This window comes from Colobus angolensis, unplaced genomic scaffold, assembly GCF_000951035.1.
Source record: "Colobus angolensis palliatus isolate OR3802 unplaced genomic scaffold, Cang.pa_1.0 Scaffold723, whole genome shotgun sequence".
Taxonomy (NCBI): Eukaryota; Metazoa; Chordata; class Mammalia; order Primates; family Cercopithecidae; genus Colobus; species Colobus angolensis.
In genome coordinates this window covers 131,724-156,622 of record NW_012120966.1, presented here as the reverse complement: position 1 = coordinate 156,622, position 24,899 = coordinate 131,724, and the positions used below count along the sequence as shown (strand labels likewise).

The window sequence follows — 24,899 nt, the reverse complement described above, 5'->3', positions numbered from 1 at the left end:
AGTAGCATTACTTTTTTTAATCTTCTCAGGCCAATAACCATGAAACTCTGTAATAACTAGTCTGAGGTAGGGCTGGTTGGGGGCATGTTTGGGCCTGAGTACTGGGATGTGATGGTGGAAGATGCTGGGGTACCAAGACGTACCTTTGATTAATGAGTTATTTTTCCAAATTAGACCAACACTACTCCTAGTTGTCTTAGGCCTGGTGACTCTCCATTTTTGCAGACATTCAGAATTCTTCCCCTGAGATGTCTGCAATTAGCTCAAATAGTAAAAGCATAACAGATAGAAAGAACATTGACCTTGAATCTCAAATCTGTCTCTACCAGGTCATGTCATTCAGTCTCTGCTTGGGTCTTTTCATGTATTAAATGAGAGACTTGATTTCCAAGCTCCTTTTTACTCTGCGAGTCACTGATGCTTTGCCTCTGAAAATGGCAACCACGAAGAGTAGTTATTGAGAAACCAGCACTGTGTTTTAGAGTTAGGGCTCTTGATTGGGCTGCCTGAGTTTGAATCCTGATTTGGGAATTTCTGATGATGTGATCTTGGACATGGTATTAACTCTCTCTAAGTCTTAGTTTTTTTTTTGTCTACAAAAGAGGGTAAAACAAGCTCCCCAGAGGTTGCTGGAAGATTCAGTGACATGATGCTTGTCAGTGTTGAGATGTTGTATCCATTACAACTATCACAGAATGAAAACCTGTTACAAGTTGGCATGGGCCGAGATGCCAGCAATTTCATACATTTCTTTTGTGCCTATTTTGTTTTTCATTTTGATCATCAATATTTTAATGCTGTGTCATAAATTGGGGGCTTCTTCTTGTTTATTCTTGGACCCATGGTGAAATAAAAGCTTGTATATTTTTTAGAAGGATTCATAGAGGTGAAAGGCCCTTACTGAACATTTAGTCTGACCTTATTAGTTTTAAAGGAGCTGACTGAGACCTAACTGTTCTTATTACAAACCAATATTATTGGAAACCAACACAGAAGCTACCATGTGCAAAACTGTGGGGAATGCTTGGAAGTCTGGGTTTGACAAACTGAGTTTAAATAGTGATTCTTTGTCTTATTAGCTCTGCAATCCCAAACACGTTATGCAATCTGTCTTAGTCTGTTTCTTCATCTATGAGACAGGGCGAATGAGAAACATTTCAGTGTATGGTATGACAGCAAAGAGGGTCATACAAGTGACAGTGCTAGCAAATGTCAGCCTCCTCCTCTTCTCTACCTCCTAACTCCTTTGACCCTCTCCTCTGTCATCCGTTTTCTGGCTACATGCAGAGAATCTTGTGAACTTTAGGGATACGAAAGGTTCCAGAGTTGGGAGACAGACCCTTCTCATACAGAGATCAATAACCACATGGCATGGGTAGTAAGGGCTGTTCAGACCCTGAGAAGAGCTTGGCAGGTCAATAGAGAGGTGAAAAGGATGAGAGGAACTGGGGAGAGAGACAGAGAAGAGGGAAGGAAGAGGAAGGGAGAAAGGATGACATTTTGTGTCTGAGAACAGGAAAGGAGCAAGTGGAGTGGAAAGAGGAGAGGGAAGGCAGCAGGTGAGGGCATGTTTGTTGGGGTGTTTATGGAGGGTCTTTTCAGGGAAAGGGTCTGCAAATGGAGCCAACAAGAAAGGACTGGCAGGTGGTCGGGATGTCCTCCTGTGAGAGTCACTATTCTCCCCATCCTCTCTTCTCTTAGCACCCTCGCTAGAGCTTTTCCTTGCTCATTTCAATTTTCAAGATGTTCCCAAGCTTCTAAACCTGCAAAATCTAAGTGACATACATTTATTGGAGAAATCACAAACAGTTCCCAGCATCCCTGTGGACCTCTCTGCATCTGTGCCCTGGATACCTCTTTCTCCTTTGTTTCTGTGGATGAAGTATCTGTGTTCCTAGCTGAGGATGGCACCTCCATCTGTCTTCATCCACCCTTCTTACCTCCTCAGGAACATTGCTCCAGCAATTTTCTCTTCTCTTCCCTTCAGCACTAACTTTTCCCTTTCTACCAAATCATTCTTATTAGCACTTAAAAGTGCTGTCGTTTCTCTCCATTTAAAATAAACCCTCACCTGCATATCATGTAGAACTATCTATAAACAAAATGGTAAAACATAAGAAAATAAAGAAAAAAGGTAAAATATACCCTCTGTAGAGTCCCCTTGTCCTTCCAGTGACCACCTCATTTCTTTCCTTCCCTCTTCTAATTCTCTCCTTGAAAGCATTGTCCACGCATGCTCTCTCCAATTTCTTTGCTCTTATTCTCTTTTTAACCCATTTGGATCAGACTTTTGTCCCTGGTGTTCTATAGAAACTGCACTCGTCTAGTTCACCGGTGATTCCCAATATGGCTAAATCCAGTGGCCCATTTCCATTCCTAATCTTGGTTGACCTGTTATCAGCAATTGACATAGTTGATCCATTTTTTCCTCTTTGTAATGTTTTTCCTCTTGGGTCCTAGGATAACACCTGTCTCCTGTTTTGTTTTTTTGTTCATCTCCTTCTCTGGCCAGTCTATTTCAATCTTCTTTTCTGGTTCCCCCTCATCTTGCCAGCTTCTTTACATTGGAGTGCCTCCTGGCTCAGTGCTTGGATTTCTCTTTCCATATGTCATTGCTAGGTACTTCCTCCCAGTCTGATGGCTTTTTACACCATATGTGTGGTGATGACATCATGTTTGTGTCTCCAGCACTGACCTCTTCCTTCTGAATTCTTGACTCTTACAGCCAGTTGTCCATCTGACATCTCTACTTGGTTGTCTAATAGACATCTCAGACTCGACGTGCCCAAAACAGAGCTCCTAAAACTTCAGGAATCAAGACTGTGTATATTGGCATAAGGATAATCAAATTGATCAGGAGAATTAAATAGAATAGAAATAGACTAAACTTACATTGCCAGTTGATTTCCAACAAAGGCACCAAAGCAATCTAATGGGAAAGAAAAGTCTTTTTACATGAATAGTGCTGGAGTTTTCAGCAGCTCATGAAATAGGTATATATTTTATGAAAAAAAGTAAAAATAGAAGTAAAAAATAGTGCTGGAACAGCTGCATATCCACATGGAAAAAATGAACCTTGACCCTTACCGTATACGCAAAAATGAATTCCAGGCGAATTCAAGTTGAGCTTCCAAACTTATCCCTATATTCTATAGACTTCTTCATTTCAGTTAAGGCAAATCTATCCTTCCAATTCATCAGGCTGAAAACCCTGGATTTCCCCCTTCAATTTTCTTTCTTTCCCACATCCACACTGGCAGTGCTTCCTGACAGGGCTACTTTCAAAGTAGCTTCATCACCTGCTTGGATTATGTAATTTGCTCCCAACTGGGGTTTCCACACTTCTTCCTATCCCACCCCTGATGGGTTATTCTCATCAGATTACCTAGAGAAATCCTGTTTATATATGTCAAATGATACTTTTTTTTTTTGGCATTAAGCTGGCCCATGAAGAAATAAGATATAAGAAATAAGAGTTTCCTTATAAGGGGAATAAGGGACTCTACAGAGTCCCTAAATAAGGGGCTCTACAGAGGGTATTATTTTTATTTTTGAGACAGGGTCTCACTCCATCTCCCAGGCTGCAGTACAGTGGCACGATCACGGCTCCCTGCAGCCTCCACCTCCCTGGGCTCCCTATCTCAGCCTCCCAAGTAGCTGGGACTACAGGCACATGCCACCACACCTGGCTAATTGTTTGTATAATATTTTTTGTAGAGAAAGGGTTTCCCCATGTTGCCTAGGCTGGTCTCAAACTCCACCCACCTCATCCTCCCTAAGTGCTGGGATTATAGGCGTGAGCCACCGTCCCTGGCCTCAATATTATTATTTTGCTCAAAGCCTAGCAGCCTCAGCTCACTTAGGGTAAAAGAAATGCTTCCTGTGACCCACAAAACACGACATGACCTGCCCTCCTTATAACCCTGTGTCGTGAGCACTCTGGGCACATGCCCACCTTGGGACTGGGCACATGCCCACCTCGGGACTTTTCATTTGCAGTTCCTGCTGTGTTCTTACCTATTTATCCACATGGTTTACTTCCTACTTCATTTAAATCTTCACCTGAATGCTACCTTCTTAGTGACACCTTTCCTGATGACCCTGCCGAAACTTATAACCCTCCTCCAACAATTCCTGCCCTTGCTTTAATGCTTTCTTTACCCCATCATACCTAAAATAATAAATTTTAAAATTTATCAATCTTTATCATTTATCTCCCCAGCTAGACTATAAGCTTCACAAAGGCAGGGAGTTTTACCTGTGTGATAACCTCAGCATCAAAGACAGTACCTGGCACATTTCAGGCTTTCAATACATACTTACTGAGTGAAAGAAGAAAGTGTGGCCTGACGCGGTGGCTCACACCTGTAATCCCAGCACTTTGGGAAGCCGAGGTGGGCGGATCATCTGAGGTCAGGAGTTTGAGACCAGCCCAACGAACATGGTGAAACCCTGTCTCTACTAAAAATACAAAATTAACCAGGCGTAGTGGCACATGCCTGTAATCCCAGCTACTCAGGAGGCTGAGGCAGGAGAATCACATGAACCCGGGAGGCAGAGGTTGCAGTGAGCTGAGATTGCAGCATTGCACTCCAATGTGGGCAACAAGAGCAAAACTCTGTCTTGAAGAAAAAAAAAAAGAGTAAATTGTGATTGAGGTCTACAGATGACTGGTCAGTGTTTCCCACGTCCCCAAACTGTTTTCCTGCCTGATGCTGTTGTTTCATGGGGCAAGTTCAACTTCCTTATCCATTGCTTGACTGTCCAGTTAGATTGGCAGAGCACTAATGGCAAGGACTGTGGATGTTATCTTGTACTGTTCTACATCCTCCACTACTGCTGCCATTGTGAGGGGGAACATGGGAGTGGCTTCCCTCCATCCAGTTCCCTACATCATATGTCATATCATACAAATAGATTAGTATTTATAAATGTTTTAGGTCTACCTCCTTCTCACTCTGTACAAAATATGTCCTATCAATATTTGAGTTTTAGTATATTCATATTCTTGGGCAATTATGTAATTATGGCTTATGTTGTTATAACTTCTATGCCCATATTTATAAGAAAAAAATATTGAGAGCATTTCCAGGAGAATAATTGACTGGAAGAAGAGAGAGTGGTGAAAAGGAATTAGTAGTGAGCTAACTGTCAGGATATACAAGCCCAGCTTTCTAGGAGCCAGATAATCTGAAGCAAGAATTTCTCTGTCAGTTTTCTTATCTGTACAATGGTAAGAGTAGGGGTGTTGAAGTAGAAAAATCCTTTGATTAATATTTATTCTAATCCTTGCCAAGGTGCTGGGTGTGAGTCCAGGGAACTCTTATTTCTTATATCTTATTTCTTCATGGGCCAGCTTAATGCCAAGATCCAAAACTCTCTTACGCTTGGGACCATTTTCAAGAATACGTTTAGTAGTTTAGAATAATCTAGATAACACTGCCTGATAGAAATACGTGGGAAATATAGAAAATTATGATGTGATCCACATATATAATTTAAAAATTTTCACTAGCCATGTTATAAAAGTAAAAAGAAATCTGTGAAATCAATTTTAATAATAAATTTGGTTGCATCCAATATATACAGGGTAATCTCAACATGTAATCAATATGAAATATTAAAATTTACCTGTATTTTTTGTACAAAATATTAAAAATTGGATGTGTTTTTACATATATAGCCCATCTCAGTATGGACTGGCCTTATCTCCAGAGCTCAATAGCTCTGTGAGGCTAGTGGCAGGATATTGGATATCAAGTCTAGAACATATGTGAGTTAATTCAAGGTTCAAGCACATTGAGGCTGAAAGAGTTATGACTGAAGAACAAGTTCAAGGAGGAAATCAAACAATAGCCAAATTTCACTGGGTTACTCCTTCCATTACTAATGATAACAAATATTTATAGATCCCTTAGTATATACTAGACCCGATGCTTAGAACTTTATGTGAATTGTTTCATTTAATCCTCATCACAGTCTTGCAAGTAAGAGCCCCACTCCCTTTCAGATGAGGAAACTGAAGCACCAAAGTGCAGTAACTTGCTATTATGACTTGCGAGCATATTTTCCCAGGCAATTATATGCACAGGATGATGTAGGGAAAGCAGCCCAATAACTTATTCACTATGTTTCTCCATGCTCATGGTAATGGCTGACTTGATCCCTGGTGGCCACCCACCTCTGCTCCATGAGTGAGGGAAGGGCTGCAGAGCCCGTGGTCTGCGTTCTAGTGACTCAGACTTGGGTTCTCCAGTGGCTGCTCTGGTTGACACTTTAGTTTAGTAAAATGATAGATCCCACCCTGATAACTGTTGTAAAAAATCCTCCTTCCCCTTCCCCAGAACAGGCACCCAGCTCAAGGGGCACTTTCTGTGGGAAGAAGAAAAGAACTGGCATGCACTTGAGCTCACTGGGGGTGCAGGTTTCAAGAAAGAACAAAGAGAACTGTTAGGTTGAAGGGAAGCAGCTGAAGAGGTAAGTCTTGGAATTGTTAATACCTGGAACAAGGTCCGGTGTGAAAAGACAAAGAAACACACAAACATCGATCTGGCTTCCTCTTTTCTCTTTCTGTTTCATTTCTTATCCTCCGTCAGTCAGCCTTTGCTTCCTCTTTCTCCTCCTTCACCTCCTCCTCCCCGCCCTTCCCAATTTCTTTCTGTCTTCCATTTATTGTTCTTCTAAAATTCATTTACTCATCCTCTCTTCTCCATTTCTCTTTTCTCCAAAATAACATGTTCAACTTATTGACTTGCTCAGGGACTTGTGGGTGAAGGTATTAACACCAACTCTAGGAAACATGGTGAATTCTAAAAACGTTCTCATAGGAAAAAGAATTAAAAATAGAAAGCTATAGTCCGGTTTTGAAGCCACAGAGGACCCCACTCTGATGTAGATATGAGAGCCAGAAAAAGACTTTGAAATAATCAGCGAAGCTCCTTGTCCCACAGACAGGGTGAGGGAGGGACAAGGGGAATTGTGTGCCCAAGCTTACCTGGGATGGTGTAGGTGACTGATAAGAGTGTCAGTGGAGGTGGTGGTTAGCATTTGGAGTGCCCCAATCTTGTGACACTAAACATTTATTGTTATACTAACCCCACTGCCAACTATCAGTAAGTTTTCATTTTTCTTACTGTGTCTTAGTCTCCGTGGCATCCGTACACTGTTTTCCCCCGTGTCCAGGCATCGTTCGTCTCCCACAGTTGATGTGAGGCTCTGTGCCATGGGTGTGGGCCTGCCTCTTCTCTCTCAGAATGACCACTGTTTCATGCTTGGTGAGCCACATGGTGTGCCAAGCTGCCATCTCTGACCTGGAGTAAGGATACCCATCCTACCACAGATGGGGCACATCATGGGATGGCCTTCCTGGTTTTCCTTTGCAGACGTATTTTTCTCACTTTTTTTTCTCTCCTCCCTTCTCTTTTTCCCTCCCTCTTTGATTTCTTCTCTTTTCCTTTTCTTTCTCTTGCCTCACTTCTGCCTTAGATCTACCGTGGGACCCAGGGAGCTTTGGAGCCAAAGAGTAGCCTACCCTGAAGATCAATGAAAGCACGCGTGTTCACTCAATAGCTGGCACTCACTGAGCTTTTCATACAATCCACAGTGTGCTGAGCTTTTTACTCACGCTCTCTCTTTTAATCTTCACAATTCTTTACCTATCAGGCATAACCATCATGATCTGCACCTCACAGGTGAGAAAGGGATGCCCAGGCAGATTAAGAAACTTGCTTAGGCCCTTGACCCAGCCATCCCATTACTGGGCATATACACAAAGGATTATAAATCATGCTGCTATAAAGACACACACACACATATGTTTATTGTGGCACTACTCACAATAGCAAAGACTTGGAACCAACCCAAATGTCCATCAATAATAGACTGGATTAAGAAAATGTGGCACATATACACCATGGAATACTATGCAGCCACAAAAAAGAATGCTCTCATGTCCTTTGCAGGGACATGGATGAAGCTGGAATCCATCATTCTGAGAAAACTGTCACAAGGATAGAAAACCAAACACCACATGTTCTCACTCATAGGTGGGAATTGAACAATGAGAACACTTGGACACAAGGTGGGGACTTGTTGTGGGGTTGGGGGAAACGGGAGGGATGGCATTAGGCGATATACCTAATGTAAATGAGTTAACGGGTGCAGCACACCAACATGGCACATGTATACCTATGTAACAAATTTGCATGTTGTGCACATGTACCATATAACTTAAAGTGTAATAATAATAAAAAAAGAAACTTGCTCAGCGCCACACAGCCTGTACCTGTCAGAGTAAGGGCATTCTCACTCCAAAGTTCATTTTTAGAGCCAAAAGCATACCACACCTCAGGAGAAGCAGGCTAGACCTCTTGTCTGTTTGGCTTTTAACTCATACTGACCTGAACTTTTTGGATTTGAGTAACTCTCAGACCTGTGGAGCCTGATTTCTGTGAGTGGATTTGGCCAGCCACCTGGGGAGGTGAACCCTTGCTGGGGTCTGGCTTATCAGTGTAGACAGGAGTTCCTTGGGAGGTGTGCTGTCTTCTCGGCCATCCCCATTGTAGTAGTTTCTTGGTTCTGCCCTAACAAAGTACCACGAACTAAGAGCCGTAAAACAACAGAAGTTTGTTCTCTCATAGGTCCGGAGACAGAAATCTGAATTCAAGGCACACGCAGAGTTAATGTCTTCTGGAGGCTGTCAGGGAGAAACCATTCCACACCTCCCCAGCTTCTGGTGGCTCCCAGCAATCCTTGGTGCTCTTTGGCTCTCAGTTGCATCCCTCTGGTCTCTGCCAGAGGCATTCTTGGTCACGTGGTATTCTTCCTCTGTGTCCCTGCATCTCCAATCTCCTTGTCTTTATAAGGACGCCGGTCATTGGATTTAGGGCCCACTCGGATCCAGCATAAAAAAAAGTTTTTAAAAAATTATTTGGAAATAGTTATAGATTCACAGAAAGTAGCAAAGACAGGATATAAAGCACAGAGGTCTGATGTGCCCTGAACCCATTTTCTCCTGATGGTTGCTTCTTACATAATTACAGTACAATATTAAAACCAATAATTTGACACTGATAAAATAAGTGTGTACAGCTCTATGTCATTTTATTACATGTCTAGATGTCTGTAACTACCACTGCAATCAAGATACAGAATTATCCCATGATCACAAAGATCTCCCTTTATAGTCTCGTCTACTTTTCTTTCTCCACCCTAACCCCTGGCAACCAGAATCTGTCCTCTATCCCTATAATGTTGTCACTTCAACAATGTTACATAAAAGGAATCAACTCTCAAATGTCCCTTTGAGATTGTTTTTTTTCACTCAATAGAAAGTTCTTCAGAATCACTCCAGTTGTTCTCTGTATCAATACTCCATTCCTTTTTATTGCCTCATAGTATTCTTTGGTATGGATATATTACAATTTGTTAGACCAGTTGCCTATTGAGGGATGGATTGGCTCTTTCTATTTGACTAGAACAAATAAAGCTGCTGTGAACAATTCTGTATGGGTTTCTGTGTGGACATAAGTTTTTATTTCCTGGGGGCAAATTCCCAAGGAGCACAATTCCTGGATCATATGGTAGGTGTCTTTTGTTTAGTTTTTCAAGAAACTGACAACTATTTTCTAGTGTAGCTATACCCTTTTATATTCCCATCAGCAATATATGAATGATTCATTTTCACCACATCCTCACAGACATTTCAGTATGACCTAATTTTGACTTGACTACCTCTGCAAAGACCCTATTTCCAAATAAAGTCATGTTTATGGGTACCAAGAGCTAGGAGTTGAGCATGCCTTTTTGAAGGATGCAATTCCACCTGCAGCACCTGTCTTCACTTGCTTAGGTTATGGCTGGGTCTCGCTTCAGAGTGTTGCCTTCTGAGAAGAAGGTTTGAATTCATAACTGGATTATGCCTGCCTTTGATTATTCAATTTGGCCCCCAGGGATGAATGAGCAAGTTCACGTCATTAGAAGGGACATTACTGAGTCTTTCTCACCCCTATTCAAACCTCCAAAGTTTGAAAGATTTGATAATCATTGACATTCTCAAAAGGCAGAAGGGCAAGGTGCTTCCTTATAGAGTTTTTCCATGACTGTCCTTCTCCACTGTCCCAGCACTGACGGGAAAGAAAAACAGAGCAGGACAAGGGGATTGTCAGTCAGTTGAGGGAAGGGATGCTGTGTTAGTTATTCCTGAACCCCCTTCAGAGTGTAGGCAGAGAGAGGTGCTTAGAAAGGTGTGTTGGATAGATGAGTAGCTGAGGGGGTGGGGCCAGAGTGCCCCACAGAATGAGGAAGAGTCAAGGTTGGTATTACATGTGCCCCTCCCACTTCCCAAAGATGTGAGCATTCATACGTGGGTTTCCAGTGTCTGGGCAAGGTTACTTCTATCCTCTGTCCCCTCGCTGAAGGTCTGTTTCATTTAATTTCTATGTATGTGTGCTCCTAGCTAGACAAACAGGGCAGAGATGCCAGGAAAATAGCAGGCCTGCTGTTTTGTCCAGCACCTTGAGCCCTGGAAGGCAGGCTCATTCAGGGGTCAAGAGGGCAGGATTAGGCAGGTAGCTATTTGATCCCAGGCCTCCACACTTACCAGCTGTATGGTCTTGACTTATTACTTATTCCTCTCCACCTCTTCTATCTATTAACTGTGTATAAGATGTTCTTTATGTGCAATTATTTTGAAGCATAATGTATATACAGAACGGTGCACAGACCATAACCTCACAACCCCACACTGAGGAACAGAACATTACCAAGAGCCCAGAAGCCCCTTCTTGTCTTCTCCCAGGCACTACATCACCCACCCCCAGCTGAGAGTAATTTCCATCCAAATTTATAATTTTATTTTTACCTGGTTTTGAACTTTATGTGGATGAAAACGTACAGAACATATCTTTTGCACTGAGTTTCTCTTATGTAACATTATTTTTATGAGATTTGTCTGTGTGAGTAGGTATAGTTGTAGTTTGTTAATTCTCCTTATTGGGTATTCTAATGTATAAACATACCACAGTTTAATGACTCATTCTATTGTTGGACAATCGGGCTATTTCCATTTTTGGCTTTGTAAATAAAGCTGCTTTGAACATTCTTGCATAGTTTTTGGTGGGTGGGGACACTCAGTCATCTAGAAGTGAGATTGCTGAGTTATAGAATATATTTATCTCTCAGCTTTATAGAACCTTTGCAACATTTTAATGAACGTTTTTAACCTCACAGTATAGTGTGGATTAAATTAGGTTGTGGAAAGTACTCAGTAAAGCCATTGGCAGACAGAAGTCACTCAGTACATGTTTAAAAATGTAAATAAGGCATGACATTCCATTAAGTCTAAGCACCATGATGAACTTAAACATTTCCCTATTGTTTGTTCATTTAGGTTGCTTTTATTGTGTTGTTATTTTATATCGTGTTGCAATGAATGATTCTCTTTATAGCAGGTTTTTTCTTTTGAAAAATTTGCTTTGGTAGATTCTCAGGGTAGGATGAATTAGATCAAAGGATATGTGACTGTAAGAACTGCCACCCTTAAAAAGGACTATGAGGGCTTGCTGAGGAGGGGAAAACAAGGAAGCAAGTCTCCCCTACCACGGCCCAGGGGACTGTGAGGACAGGAGGCTTGTGGGTTTGAGGGAGGAGTGTCTTGCAGAGGATGATGGGGTAAAATAGAATGAAGGATGATTTTTATAAATGCTGATGCGCCTTAGGACAACTACATATTTAGTCCCTTATAAGAGAAATTGAGTAGTTGGTAAAACAACAGATAATAATTATTAAATGAGGAAGGAGAGAGAAACCACAGGTGCAAAGATTCACTTTATTTATTAATTCTCCTCCAATATTAGCATAATTAAAGCCAAGGAGGAGGAGGAGAAGTTGAAAGATGAGCTCGAGGGCTGAAATAGGGGTAGGTCCCCTGTGGGAAAAGGGCCAGAGGCCAAAGGATGGGAGGGGGTGAGGCTGGGGCTGAGGAGCAAGTAGGGGGCCTGGGGCACTTCTCCCTCTAACACTCTTCCCTGTTGAAGCTCTTGGTGAGGGGCGAGCTCAGGCCCTGATGGGTGACTTCGCAGGCATAGACTTTGTGTTGCTGGTAGTATGTGCTGCTCAGCGTCAGGGTGCTGCTGAGGCTGTAGGTGTTGTCCTTGCTGTCCTGCTCTGTGACACTCTCCTGGGAGTTACCAGTTTGGACGACATCATCCACCTTCCACTTTACGCTGGCCTCTCTGGGATAGAAGTTATTCAGCAGGCACACAACAGAGACAGTTCCAGATTTCACCTGATCATCAGATGGCGGGAAGATGAAGACAGATGGTGCAGCCACAGCTCCTGATGAGAGAAGCAAACAGGATGGTGTTTAAGTAACAAAGTTCTGCACTTGGGTGTGTTACTTGCAGATAATCACAGGGCATGTTAGGGACAGACAGAAAACAGCATGCTTATCCTGGATAATTATAGCAAGGAGGCCAAGAAGCATATTTAAAAACTTGATGTTTGAGTTTCTTCCTAGCTTCCCCCTATTCCTTAATAAAGTTCTAAATTGTTTTGTTGGAGCTCTTTGCAGCCGTTCTGAGGCCTTTGCATGCTTTTCTGACCTTGCAGTAAACTCAATGCTTTAGGTAAAGAGAGGCCACGTCATCTGACCCCCTCAGAGTTTAGAATTCAGAACAGGTCTGAAGAAGACCAGGCAGTGGCTGAGTCAAGAAAAGCCTCTGTCTGCTTTTATTTCCGCTGTGCCTCTTCCAGGACTATGCAGGAGGCTCCTGGGGGTTACTTTGGCTGGGCTGGGCTAACACCTCCCTGCAGAGTGGGCCCTGAGCCCTGCCTCTGTGCCTGGGTGGTGTCAGCCCCTCCACCTTCTGACTGTTCCAGCAACTCTCTAAGCCCTCCCAAAGGCCTCGAGGCCTGTAACCATATGCAGCAATTTTCAGTCATACCAGGAGAGGTCAACTGTAATCTTGGCCACCTGCTTAAGAGGAAGTGGCTAGCTTCACTTCTGACCCTCAGCAACTGCCAGGTGGCCTCTTGGAAATCCCCCTCTGGGGATTTCCAGCCGCCGGGTGGGAGAGCAGTAGTTAAAATGAAAAATAAGAATCTTTTGCTGGGAGAAGTCAACAGATAACAGGAATAGGATTTTTTTTTTAAAGCTAAATTCGCTGTTAACCAAGTAGTTCACCATGAAAGACTGAACCTTTTATGTTTAATATTTTCTTCTCTTTTAACCTTCATTACTAATTTTTTTCAGATAATTGTATAAAACAACCATGGTAGCAAAATAATGTGATCACTGGAAAATAAGCAAGGGAAAACATGCTATGAAGATACTCCTATCTGGGTGAATTCTTGATAGCTTTACCTTTTTCATCTGACATTTAAACATTAAACAATTAATGTATTTGATATGAAAATTATTTCAAGATATCTTATTAGCTTTTAGTAGAGTTTAAAAAGTGTTTAAAAGAGTTTTCAAAAGGCTCTAAAATCATTTTGAAATAGTTTAAAACAGTTAGATAGTTTTGAATCGTTGCAAGTTAGTTTTAATAGAGCTTTAAAAAGGCCCTAAAATAGTCCTATCAAGTTGCTGCAGACCAAAATAATCCTCCTTAAATATCACTTTTGAAGTCAACTGGGGTAAACAACAGCAACACAATGACAAATCGTTAAACCATTTTATAGGTATGAAATTAAAATACTCAGATTAAAATTTTCCTATCACAGAATTAAGGTACTGGAAAATATGTTTAAGTTTTTATTAATCACATTGCTATAGGTTTAGATATTTTGTACAACTGAAATGTAATCACACACCGGCAGCTACATTTTTGAAAATTAGAAACATGGTCACGAATATATCTTATTTTTAAATCAGTTAATATTCCTTAATGGTATTTAATGCCAAATTCAAAGTGAATTGATCAAGCCCTCAGTGGCCAAGTTACGGGTGTGATTTTTACTCTGAAAGAATTACATATTTCTTTTTTTTGATTGAGCTTTTGTTATTTAAATACATTTGATGAGAGGATATTGAAATAATTAAATAGCACTGAAAAAAAAAAAGCTTTAAATTCTTTACAATCCCCAATGGAAATTGTCACTAATGAGATATCCTAATGAATGTAAATTTTATTTCTGAAATCTCTAATAAATCAGTCTTCTCCCTGGTTTTCCCAGCTCAGTGCCTGTTACGTTTCTGTTCTCTTTCCGTTAATGGCATTATTTGTATCACTGTGCATCAGGAAATCTGGCTACGGCAGCATTAATCGGGCAGACGCGGGGTGGCCATGGCCGCTAGCGGCAAGGCGGCTGCCCCAAGAGGGCGGTGGCAAGGCCACCAAACCCGCTCAATCAAGAAAGACCGCGGCTCTGTCTACAGCTCGCGGTGCCACGGACTTCTTGGCGGATTAAAAATGTAGACAAGTAATAACAGAGGGTAATAAAAGAGCATACTCTTTAAAATATTTCCTATTTTTTCATAGACCCATGGTCATTAAAAAATGCAATTATTTACTTTTTTTCATTTAAACACATTTCTTTGAGGTTGAGCTTTTGGGAATAACCACCTTTCCACCATTGCAATAAGAGATAATTTCATGTTTAGTCTAATGTACAAATTGGATTTTTAAAAAATGAGCTCTATCTGTGAAGCCCTTATTCCTACAGAATGTGTCTTTTTGAATTTATTGCTTATTATAGACTCTGAAAACAACATTGCTGCGGATTTTCAAGTAAGCTGCCTCTTCTACATAGCAAATAGGTACATGTCACTTTTTCCTGATTTTTTTAGGGCATGTTGTTGATTTTTACAGTTGTCTGAAAAGGTAATTTATCAAACAAAAGGGAGAAAGACTAAAAACTATATTTTTCCACTTCTCTGTATCATGCATAATCAGCAACAGCCAATACAATATTTGGCAAGAGTGAACAAAAATAAATTTACTTTTGCTCCTTAGAAATACAAGGATTCCTTTTTAGTTACACTTTTTTTTTTTTTTTTTTACTTTGTATCATTCAATTCAGAACAGTTTAATTTTTTTGTCTCCAAATCCATTTTTGAAGCTGAGTTTAACTTTTGCAACCCATGGTATATCTTAAATGCCCTAATTTACCCATCTTTACAAAACTCCTATTTAAGCCTCTAAAAGTCAATACTGGCAATCAGACCCAAATTTCAGAAAGCAATAGTGAAAAATTACTTACGTTTAATCTCCAGTCGTGTCCCTTGGCCGAAGGTGATCCACAGTATTAACTTAATTACTTTCCCCTTAACAAAAATCTCTTTTCGCTGTTGATATCACTAGCCTGACTGATGCAGAGAAAATCTTGCAATTTAGATGCCTCACTCAACCAGCAAGCGCTTGGCTGTCCCTTAAGATGAACTAATTTTCGGTCCCTTATTCATCTGACTTTTTGAAAGAATCTAGTACTCTTTGGAATTGACCTGAGCTAATATCTTAAACATAAAAATTCCCCAAATTTACAACCTTATAAGAAAAAGCATTACAAAAGTGCACTTACGTTTGATCTCCACCTTGGTCCCTCCGCCGAAAGTGAGCCACAGTGAGGGATCTTACCCTTTCCCTCAACAAAAACCTCCCTCGAAACCCATCATATGAGATAGGCTGCTTGTTCAGAGAAAAATCTAGCTATTTCTTTCCCATTTCCCCCATGAATCCTATTCTCCTCCCAAACCCAATGATTTGTCTATTTGCTCAGCTTTTTAAGTTGATTTTCTGGTGTCCTGCTGTTTACTTCTGGGTCACCAGGTTTATTTAACCAAAATATCACAAAACTCGCACAAATGATACAATGGCACCAAAATCTCGCGAATCATTGAGACAGATGTACTTACGTTTGATATCCACTTTGGTCCCGGGGCCGAAAGTGAATCACAGTGATTCGTCCTAACTTTTCCCTTTACAAAAACCTCCCTGAAAGGTCAGCAAGCCTCCTTCCCCTAGTGAAGTTATTTTGATTTAGAAATCTTAAAAGTTAGCCACAAGCTAGCCTGCTGTGGAACAATTTCCCCTCCTCTGTAGCTAGCCCGGGAATGAAGTTTGTTAGTTCCCTGACATCCAACTAATGAAAATCCACACAAAGGAACACAAAGTAAACTAATTAGACAGAAATAGTGAAGAATCAGTGGAAAAAAGTACTTACGTTTAATCTCCACCTTGGTCCCCTCGCCAAAAGTGTACACACAATGGTTCCTCTTAACCTCCCTCCTATACAAAAACTCCCTTTCTGACAATTGACCAAGGCTCTGTCCAGAACATGTTATGTTCCCCAGGACGTTTCTGAAGCTATTGCTTAGGCAAGTTATTCTTACCCAATGACTGAATCTTGCTTGCTCTTCAAAGAAAATGTACACTCAATTCTCGAGTTTGACTACAGACTTATCTTTATATTTTCCCTGAAGGATGTCAGAGTCTGATTGCAGAGTCAGCTTATAGATCACTTCATAGACACAGGGAACAGAAGACACAGACAACGAGGAAGCAAAGTTTAAATTCTACTCACGTTTGATTTCCAGCTTGGTCCCTTGGCCGAACGTCCACCACAGTGAGAGCTCTCCATTGTCTTGCTGTACAAAAACCCTTCTCACCAAAGGGGAACAGAGCCCTGGGTCAGCTGCTGAAGCTCAACTCCCTTTTTGAGCAGGTGTGGAAGCCCTGAGGCTTCTCTGATATAGCATATGTTTATTTTCTTAGGTGAGATCTAAAATCCAAGAAGAGAATATATTTATTTCTACGGCCTGATTGTTCCTTTCTTTAGCAACTTGCCACATCTGGACTGCTTATTATTTATTTATTTTTTAGAAAGTAGACTGAATGTAAATTACAAATAAAAACAAGCAATGAAAAAAATGGTCAGTTTTTTTTTGTACTTTCTTTTGGGGTGGGCTGGGGGGCTTTTGCAAAGGATAAACTTCATTTAGTGTAATTATGGAAATCATCAGCTTCTCAGTGAGTAATAATTACAGGCTGTCTTACTATTTTAACTTCTCCTTTGCTGCAAAGTTATTTTTAAAAAGGTAGACTAAATGTATATCACATTAAGGCTCATAACTTTGAAGTACATTTTGAAATGTAGCTACGGATGGTGTATGAAACCAAAGTGAAGATTAACAGAGTAGAAAAGTAGACTTTACTTGGTTGGTGTGTCTGTTGTCACAGCACAGGTAGAGCTCAGTCCTTACTGAGCTGGACCAGGTGCATGCCATCTTTGGAGCTGCCATGGAGGCCTAGTGTTCCATAGTGTTTCCACAGATATCTCATCAACAACACTGAAGATCTTTGCAGTGTTTTCTTTTGAGTCCAGCTCCATTTTTGCAGTCTTGTATCTCTCTTAACCTTCCATCTCCACCCCTTCCATACATTACTCCCACCTCCCGACACTCCTTACAGTTTTTCTATGGCCTCCAGCTTTTGCACTCCCTCTGCTTGGGAACACCTTTGTCCACTTGGACTAGCTTGTGAACTGCTAATTGTCTTTCAAGATTCAACTGAAGAGAGACTTTCTCTCAGATTATCCCTGAGCAGGTGACCTGAATTTACAGAGTACAGAGACAGGTCACTGGGCCTAGAGTGCCTATTTATTTTTTATTTTTTTTTTATTTATTTTTTTGAGACGGAGTCTCGCTCTCTTGCCCAGACTGGAGTGCAGCGGCACGGTCTTGGTTCACTGCAAGCTCCACCTCCCGGGTTCACGCCATTCTCCTGTCTCAGCCTCCCCAGTAGCTGGGACTACAGGCGCCTGCCACCCTGCCCGCCACCATGCCCGGCTGATTTTTTTGTATTTTTTTAGTAGAGATAGGGTTTCACCGCGTTAACCAGGATGGTCTCGATCTCCTGACCTTGTGATCCGCCCATCTCAGCCTCCCAAAGTGCTGGGATTATAGGTGTGAGCCACCGCGCCTGGCCGAGTGCCTGATTATTTTTACCTGCTTTCAGATTCTCTTCTACCCTTCTAAATTATAAGTTGTTTGACGTTTTATTTGTCCTGTATTTGGGAGGCTCAGTCCAGTATCTTTACTTAGTAAATGATTAACAAACATTTTCAGAATAAATAAAAAAAATACACACTTGAAAATCAATAATAGATCACAGATGCTATCATAGACCAGAGACTAATACTGACTACTACAATAGTAACTTTTACAACACAAAACATAACTATAATTCTAAAGATTAAGGGTAGGTTTATTTGATTCTGTCACTGGCAGCTTTGCTAGTTGCCTTGAATAGCCGAATCAGCAGTTGGTCTCACCAGAAGATGAGGAATGAGAGGGATCAAGATAGAGGTGGAGAGTTAACATTGGCAAGTGAAATTTAAATGTGCAAAATAGCTGACTAAGGGCACAGTCCTTTTTTAAAGGGGACATAAAATGATTTTCTCTGCAGACATACAAGCAATACCAGTCATAAAGGGTGACATTTATTGAGCACTTACTTAAGTGTCAGACATTGTACATGGATCATCACATTTAATTATTCCCAAGACTCTATGAACTACCCCTATTTTGTAGGTGCAAAAACTTGAGGGCAGAGAGGTCAAGGAACTGGCATATGGCAGTAAGTGACAGAGCTGTGACCTAAACTCAGAACCCATGTGCTTAACTGAACTATACACAGATTATACTCCAGGAGTAAAGTCACCCAACGGAAGCAGCAAGCATGACAGGGAGTGCTGGGATTGGGAAAGGTAAAAGGAGCTCCTTAGACTGGGATAAGCGTGTCCAGACTTATATATAAGACTACGCATGGAAATATTGTTTAAAAAGTGAAAAATAACTGAAATCCCCATTAATAGGAGTTTAATTAAACTCCTATTAGAGCTTTACAATGTAGCACAAAGCCAGAAAATAAGAGGAAGACGTAGGCTTCTATATAGTTATGTGGAAGGTGTTTGTGAAAATGCAGGTCACTGAAGAGTATGTGTGGTGAGATATCATGATCCCATCTAAATTGATTATATATGTATATAAATATGGGCTGATTTTTAAAGGACACATAAATTGTGCCTGGTAGTTATCTCCTGGGATTGCAGAGGAGGAACAATGACACTTTCTCTTCCTACTCTTCTGTATGGTTGGGTGAATATGTTCATTTTACAGTTTTTAGAAATAATAAAACTGTACTAATTTTGAAAAAAAAGTAAACTCTGATATTGCCTAGTAGTATTCTCAATATTCCTGTGCAATGCGTAAACATAAATTTTTAAATGATATGTACACACATGCGTGAGTTTTCTTTGTCAAATACTTTTCTATAATCTTTAAATCAAGCATGCCAAAAAGGTAAAAGCTTTCCTGTTTCAGTGTAGGAGATAGTCTTCTGCAAATGAAAGAGATGTAGGGGATAGAAATGGGAATGGAAACGATGACTGAGCTGTTCAAGGGACTCATGTTCCTAAGTGAACTAATTGGAAATCTAATATGAACAGTGCAACCGAATAACTATTGTAAAGCAGAATTTGTAACCAATAAAAGACGATTAGCATAAGTATCATTGTGGCAAAACTATTTTATTGATCACATGCAGTGGTGATCTATAGGAATGATTGTTGTAATGTTTGCTGTAACATACAATGAATCATGGAAAGTGGCTGAGATCCCTAGGATGTGTGTGGTTCATTTTTTGAAAGCAAATGATATCTCAGAAGCATCTGTGAGACTCTGCCAGGATCTACCATTCTACAAAATATCCATGATGGACATTGATAAGATTGATTTGTTGAGGAAAGGCAAGGTGTCAGTAAGATAGACTGAGAGGTTCTTGGATTTCATGTATAAGAGTGCTGGAAATAGAATTTCTTGGGGAACATTCCAACTAACTCATCACTGAAGCTGCATTACATTGAACCCTCAGCAAAGTTAGATTATCAGAAAAAAAAATAAACTACCGTGGAGGGGAGAGGAAGGAAAGGCAGGCAGGGAGGCAAGGAGAGAAAGAGAGAGAGAGAGAGAGAGAGAGAGGAGAGAGAGCACAAGCACACACTTCAATGCACATCTATAAATCATCCTGAAAACTACTGATAAATTATTTTAGCAATGTTCCTCAGGTGTAACATTTCAAGAATTATCATTTTTGCTTTTTATTTGGCATAATTTACTAGCTAATTTAGGAAGTTCCCCTCACATCAGTAACATACAGTACATCACCCAGTACGTGAGGGGACACAATGGCATAAGTTTGCCTTTTGCAAGGTTTAAGGGATGGTAGTTTCCCTACCTGACTCAGGAAAGTCTGTAGCTGATATCCATCTTCAAGTTTGTGGGTCTTTCTCTCTTTGTATATATTTGAGCTCAGCAGTCACTCTGAAATCCAGAGTAGGTGATTCTTTTTGCTTTAGCTTGACTCCTCCTTAAGATTGTAACTCTCTCATTTTTACATTTTTGTCAGACATAAGCTGATATTCCACAAGGAGAGGGGGAAATTCTGTGGTTCACATCCAGTGGTGCTTAGAACCTGATTGGTTGTCATTCTTCCAGCTAGTTTGTCACGAGTGGATATCTGTCCTGGATTCCCAAGGATCAAGGCTGCCCCATTAGCCAGGAAGGAGGGAGACAGAGGAGGTTACTTGAGAAAGAGCTGCTTCTTTGCTGCTTCCAGGTTGTGTCTGTTCCCTCTCATATCTAAAGACAGATGTGCTGGCAGAAGTAAAGTCCTTCGTCCGGCCATGTGCAAATGCATGGGACATAAATATGAACAGATATTCTGGTCCCACTCTAGAAAATGTAGATGTTCATCTTGTTTCCAAGGGGACAGTAGGGCTGCAGGTGTTTTTTTGACTTCCTTGAGAGAAAGAGAAGATAGAAGCAATTGTGTCAGGGCTTATTATCCTAGGAGGGGTTCAGCCACTGAGATTTACATATTCAGTGCTGTGGTTTTTGTTTCATTTTGCAAGAGGAATGAGCCCCTCAAGCTCTGTCTTAGAGTTCCCTGCCCTCCCTGTCTACGTACTTGGCACCCAGCCCCTATGTTCTCTTCTCATATTAAGGCATAGAAACTCATCATAGGCAACTATTATGGTCAGGCTGGCTCTGGATGCAGTTGTTAAACTGATGAGTTTGGGCTTGGTTTTTCAGACACTCAAATGCCCTGATAATCCTGGCTTGAAGGGATGGCCAGCCCCTCCACACCTGTGGGTATTTCTCGTCTGGTGGGATGAGAGACTGAGAAAAGACATAAGACACAGACAAAGTATAGAGAAAGAACAGTGGGCCCCAGGGACCGGCGCTCAGCATACGGAGGACCCACACTGGCACCGGTGTCTGAGTTCCTTCAGTATTTATTGATTACTATTTTCACTGTCTCAGCAAGAGGAATGCGGCAGGAGAACAGGGTGATAGTGGGGAGAAGGTAAGCAAGAAAACACGTGAGCAAAGGAATCTGTGTTACAAATAAGTTCAAGGGAAGGTACTATGCCTGAATGTGCTTGTAGACCAGATTTATGCTTCTCTCACCCAAACATCTCAGTGTAGTAAAGAATAACAGAACAGCATTGCTGCCAGCATATCTCACCTCCAGCCATAGAGCGGTTTTCTCCTATCTCGGAATAGAACGAATGTACAATTGGGTTTTACATGGAGACATTCTATTCCCAGGGGCATGTAGGAGACAGAGGCCCTCCTCTTATCTCAACCACAAGAGGCCTTCCTCTTTTACTAATCCTCCTCAGCACAGATCCTTCACGGGTGTCGGGCTGGGGGACGGTCAGGTCTTGCCCGTCCTGCCTGTAAACATATTGTTAACAAGGCACATCCCGCGCAGCCCTAGATCCCTTAAACCTTGATTCTATACAACACATGTTTCAGTGAGTACAAGGTTGGGGCTAAAGTTACAGATTAACAGCATCTCAAGGCAAAACAATTGTTCAGCCTACAGGTCAAAATGGAGTTTCTTGTGTCTTCCTTTTCTACATAGACACAGTAACAGTCTGATCTCTCTTTCTTTTCCTTACACTGGCCGAGGCTAGAGTTCCAAGTCCAAGAGGGAGGATAGGAGGTGGACAGGCCAACGGAAACAACAAATGAGCAACAGATGGAAACAAGGAATAATGTGGATTTTTGAGTTCGTTAGCGTATCCTCCACTCCTTCAAAACCTCCTTTGCAATGACAGAAGAAATATAAAAATGATAATGAATTTATTTCATGGTTGGAGAATCACGAGAGGTCCTATTAGAAGAAAAAACTTTGAAGAACACTACAGATATTTAAACCATGTCATTGAATTCATAGAGAAACTGGAATCCAGAAACGTTTTTTTCCATTGCAAAAACAGGAGGAGTCCTTGAAGCAGCCAGTTCTAGTTTTCCCCAGAGAGCCCCAGAAAAGTCATACTTCAGAGCTATCAGGGGCTGGGAATGGTATAGGTGGGCAGTGGAGAGTGGAATGACACCTGGGTCGTCTCTCTGCTGGTTACAGACAGCTTGACTCTCATGCTTCAGGCCATGGGAATAGAGATTGAAAGAAAAAGGGGCCAAGTTAACAGGCATTCAACAGTAATGGGATTAAAAAAAACCCTCCCGAACCACTAGAAGGAAAAGAAATAGACAAAAATAATAAACCAACCCAGCAAAATTCAGGAGAAGTGAATAAAAAATTGAGGCAAGCATGATACATCAAATACAAAATAAGTTTGAAGGACGAAGCCAAAATACAGTCACAAGCTACCGCGAATGTTAAGTTATTTAAAACTTTAAATAATCTATGTAAAAATAAAAATAAAGCAAAAAGATGACTTTGTGTCTTTTTGAGGACGTTTGATTCACTAGAGAAACAGTTCATTTGCTTTCTATTTATGATTGATTAAAAACTAGATTGCAAAAAGTTAGATGTTAATGTAAAGAAAACTTTATGAAAATGATAATGGATTTTTATCTAGTAGAAAAGATAACCCCAATGCTTATGGTTTTATTGCTCTGTAGGACATTAACAAGTTGTGCATCTTATTTAGCAAAGTTATTCCAACATTAGTAGATGGGTGTGTGTGTGTGTGTATACATACACATATAGGTGTGTGCATGTATGTGTATATGTATGTATGTAGGTATATATGTATATACTAGCAAATGATAAGGCTGGTTCAAAGGAGGATGTACAGTAGTACATCCTTATCCACAGTTTTACTTTCTGGGGTTTCAGTTACTTGTAGGCAACTGTAGTCTGAAAATATCAGATAGAAAATTCTAGAAATAAGAATGTACCCATTTTAAATTGTGTGCCTTGGTAGTGTGATGAAATCTCATGCCCTTCCGCTCCATACCAGCCTGGGACTGAATCATCCCTTTGTCCAGCATCTCCATGCTGTCTACACTTACCCTCCTATTTAGATGCTTAGTAGCCCTCTTGGTCATCAGATTGACTGTCATGATATCCTAGTGTTTGTGCTCAAGTAACTCTTATTTTACTGAATTCTTCTATTTTATTACTAGTTATTGTTGTTACTCTCTTACTGTGACTAATTAATACATTTTATCATAGATAGGTATGTATAGGAAAAAAACATAGCATGTATAGGGTTGTGCACTAGCATCCACTGGGGGGAGAATTTTGTTAAAGTTAGAACAGAGAGGACTGTCCAGAAGAAAGAATTTTCTGTTTTTTCCACCTTTTTTCTGTTTGATGTCCCCACGTAAGTCTCAGTGTTACGATCTGTCTCCCCACCTCAGTCACTGTCTTCTGTCTCTGGAAGGAAATTCCCGTTAGGCTGACGCCAGCATGGTGCTAGACAGGAGAGATCCAGTACCCACTCTGGAAAATTTCATAAGATGTCTGGTTCTCCACCCTCTTCAGGGACCTTTTATTATATCTCATGTGCCCATGGCCTTTGTCACTGCCATCTGCATAACACTGAACTCCAGCAACATCAACTGAGAAGAAAGACAGAGAGGGGAAGAAAGAGAAAGAGAGAGAAAGAGAAAAGTCATTTGTTGATTGAGCCACAAAAATTATTATATTTCTAATTAAATTATATATCCAGGTAGCTGCAATAAGATGCAATCCCAAATACACATATTTATTAAATATGATTCAAAGAGCATTTGTTGAGTACTCTGTATCAAGGCACAAGGTAAAATAAATGCAAAATTACTGGTGATTTTTATGCCTTTCTGTGGCACTTGACTCCCTCTGGTTGGAGGTACTGTGTGAGAGCACATAAGCTCCAATCAGGTGGTCTGGAGGGAGCAAAATGCCACTGTTGGAGGTTAAATATGAAGAGAAATAGCAGTAGGCACTGGATAGCACAGAACGAAAATAAAAGTACATATACTTCTAATGTCTTGTTCTAGATTCCTTTTTTTTTTTTTAATTTTGTTTTTGAGATGGAGTCTCCCTCTGTCACCCAGGCTGGAGTGCAATGCCGTGATCTTGGCTCACCACAATCTCTGCCTCCCAGAGGCCATTCTCCTGCCTCAGACTCCTGAGTAGCTGAGATTCCAGGTGTGCACCACCATGCCTGGCTAATTTTTGTATTTTTAGTAGAGACGGGATTTCACTATGTTGGTAAAGCTGGTCTCAAACTCCTGACCTCATGATCCACTTACCTCGGCCTCCTAAAGTGCTGGAATTACAGGTGTGAGCCAGTGCGCCTGGCCTCCTTGTTTTTTAAAACTAGTTCAAACCCTCAACTCATAACTTGGGAAATTCAGGTCATAGGATGCCCTGTTGTTTATAAGGTATTCAGCAACAATGCATGGAACAGAATATTTAACTATTAAAAGCTTATATTAGGTTGTTGCAAAAGTAATTGCTGTTCTTTTTTCCTCCTTCCTTCCTTCCTTGCTTTTTTCCCTTCTTCGCTCCCTTCCTTCCTCCCTTCCTTCCTCCTTTCCTTCCTCCCTCCTTTCCTCTCTCCTTCCCTCCCTCCCTCCCTCCCTCCCTCCCTCT

The 24,899-nt window shown here is 41.0% G+C and overlaps 1 pseudogene across 1 annotated transcript in view; it reads right to left on the bottom strand.

Moving 5' to 3' along the window:
• Positions 1–11,808: 11,808 nt before the first annotated feature.
• The window catches only part of LOC105501559, a 37,676-nt pseudogene continuing 24,585 nt past the window's right edge, over positions 11,809–24,899 (bottom strand). Inside the window, exons 3-4 of the transcript XR_001000210.1 lie at positions 16,525–16,575; positions 11,809–12,336 (exon numbers count right to left, since the gene is read on the bottom strand). The product of XR_001000210.1 is annotated as an Ig kappa chain V-II region RPMI 6410-like (transcript). The remainder of the gene's footprint in view (positions 12,337–16,524; positions 16,576–24,899) is intronic.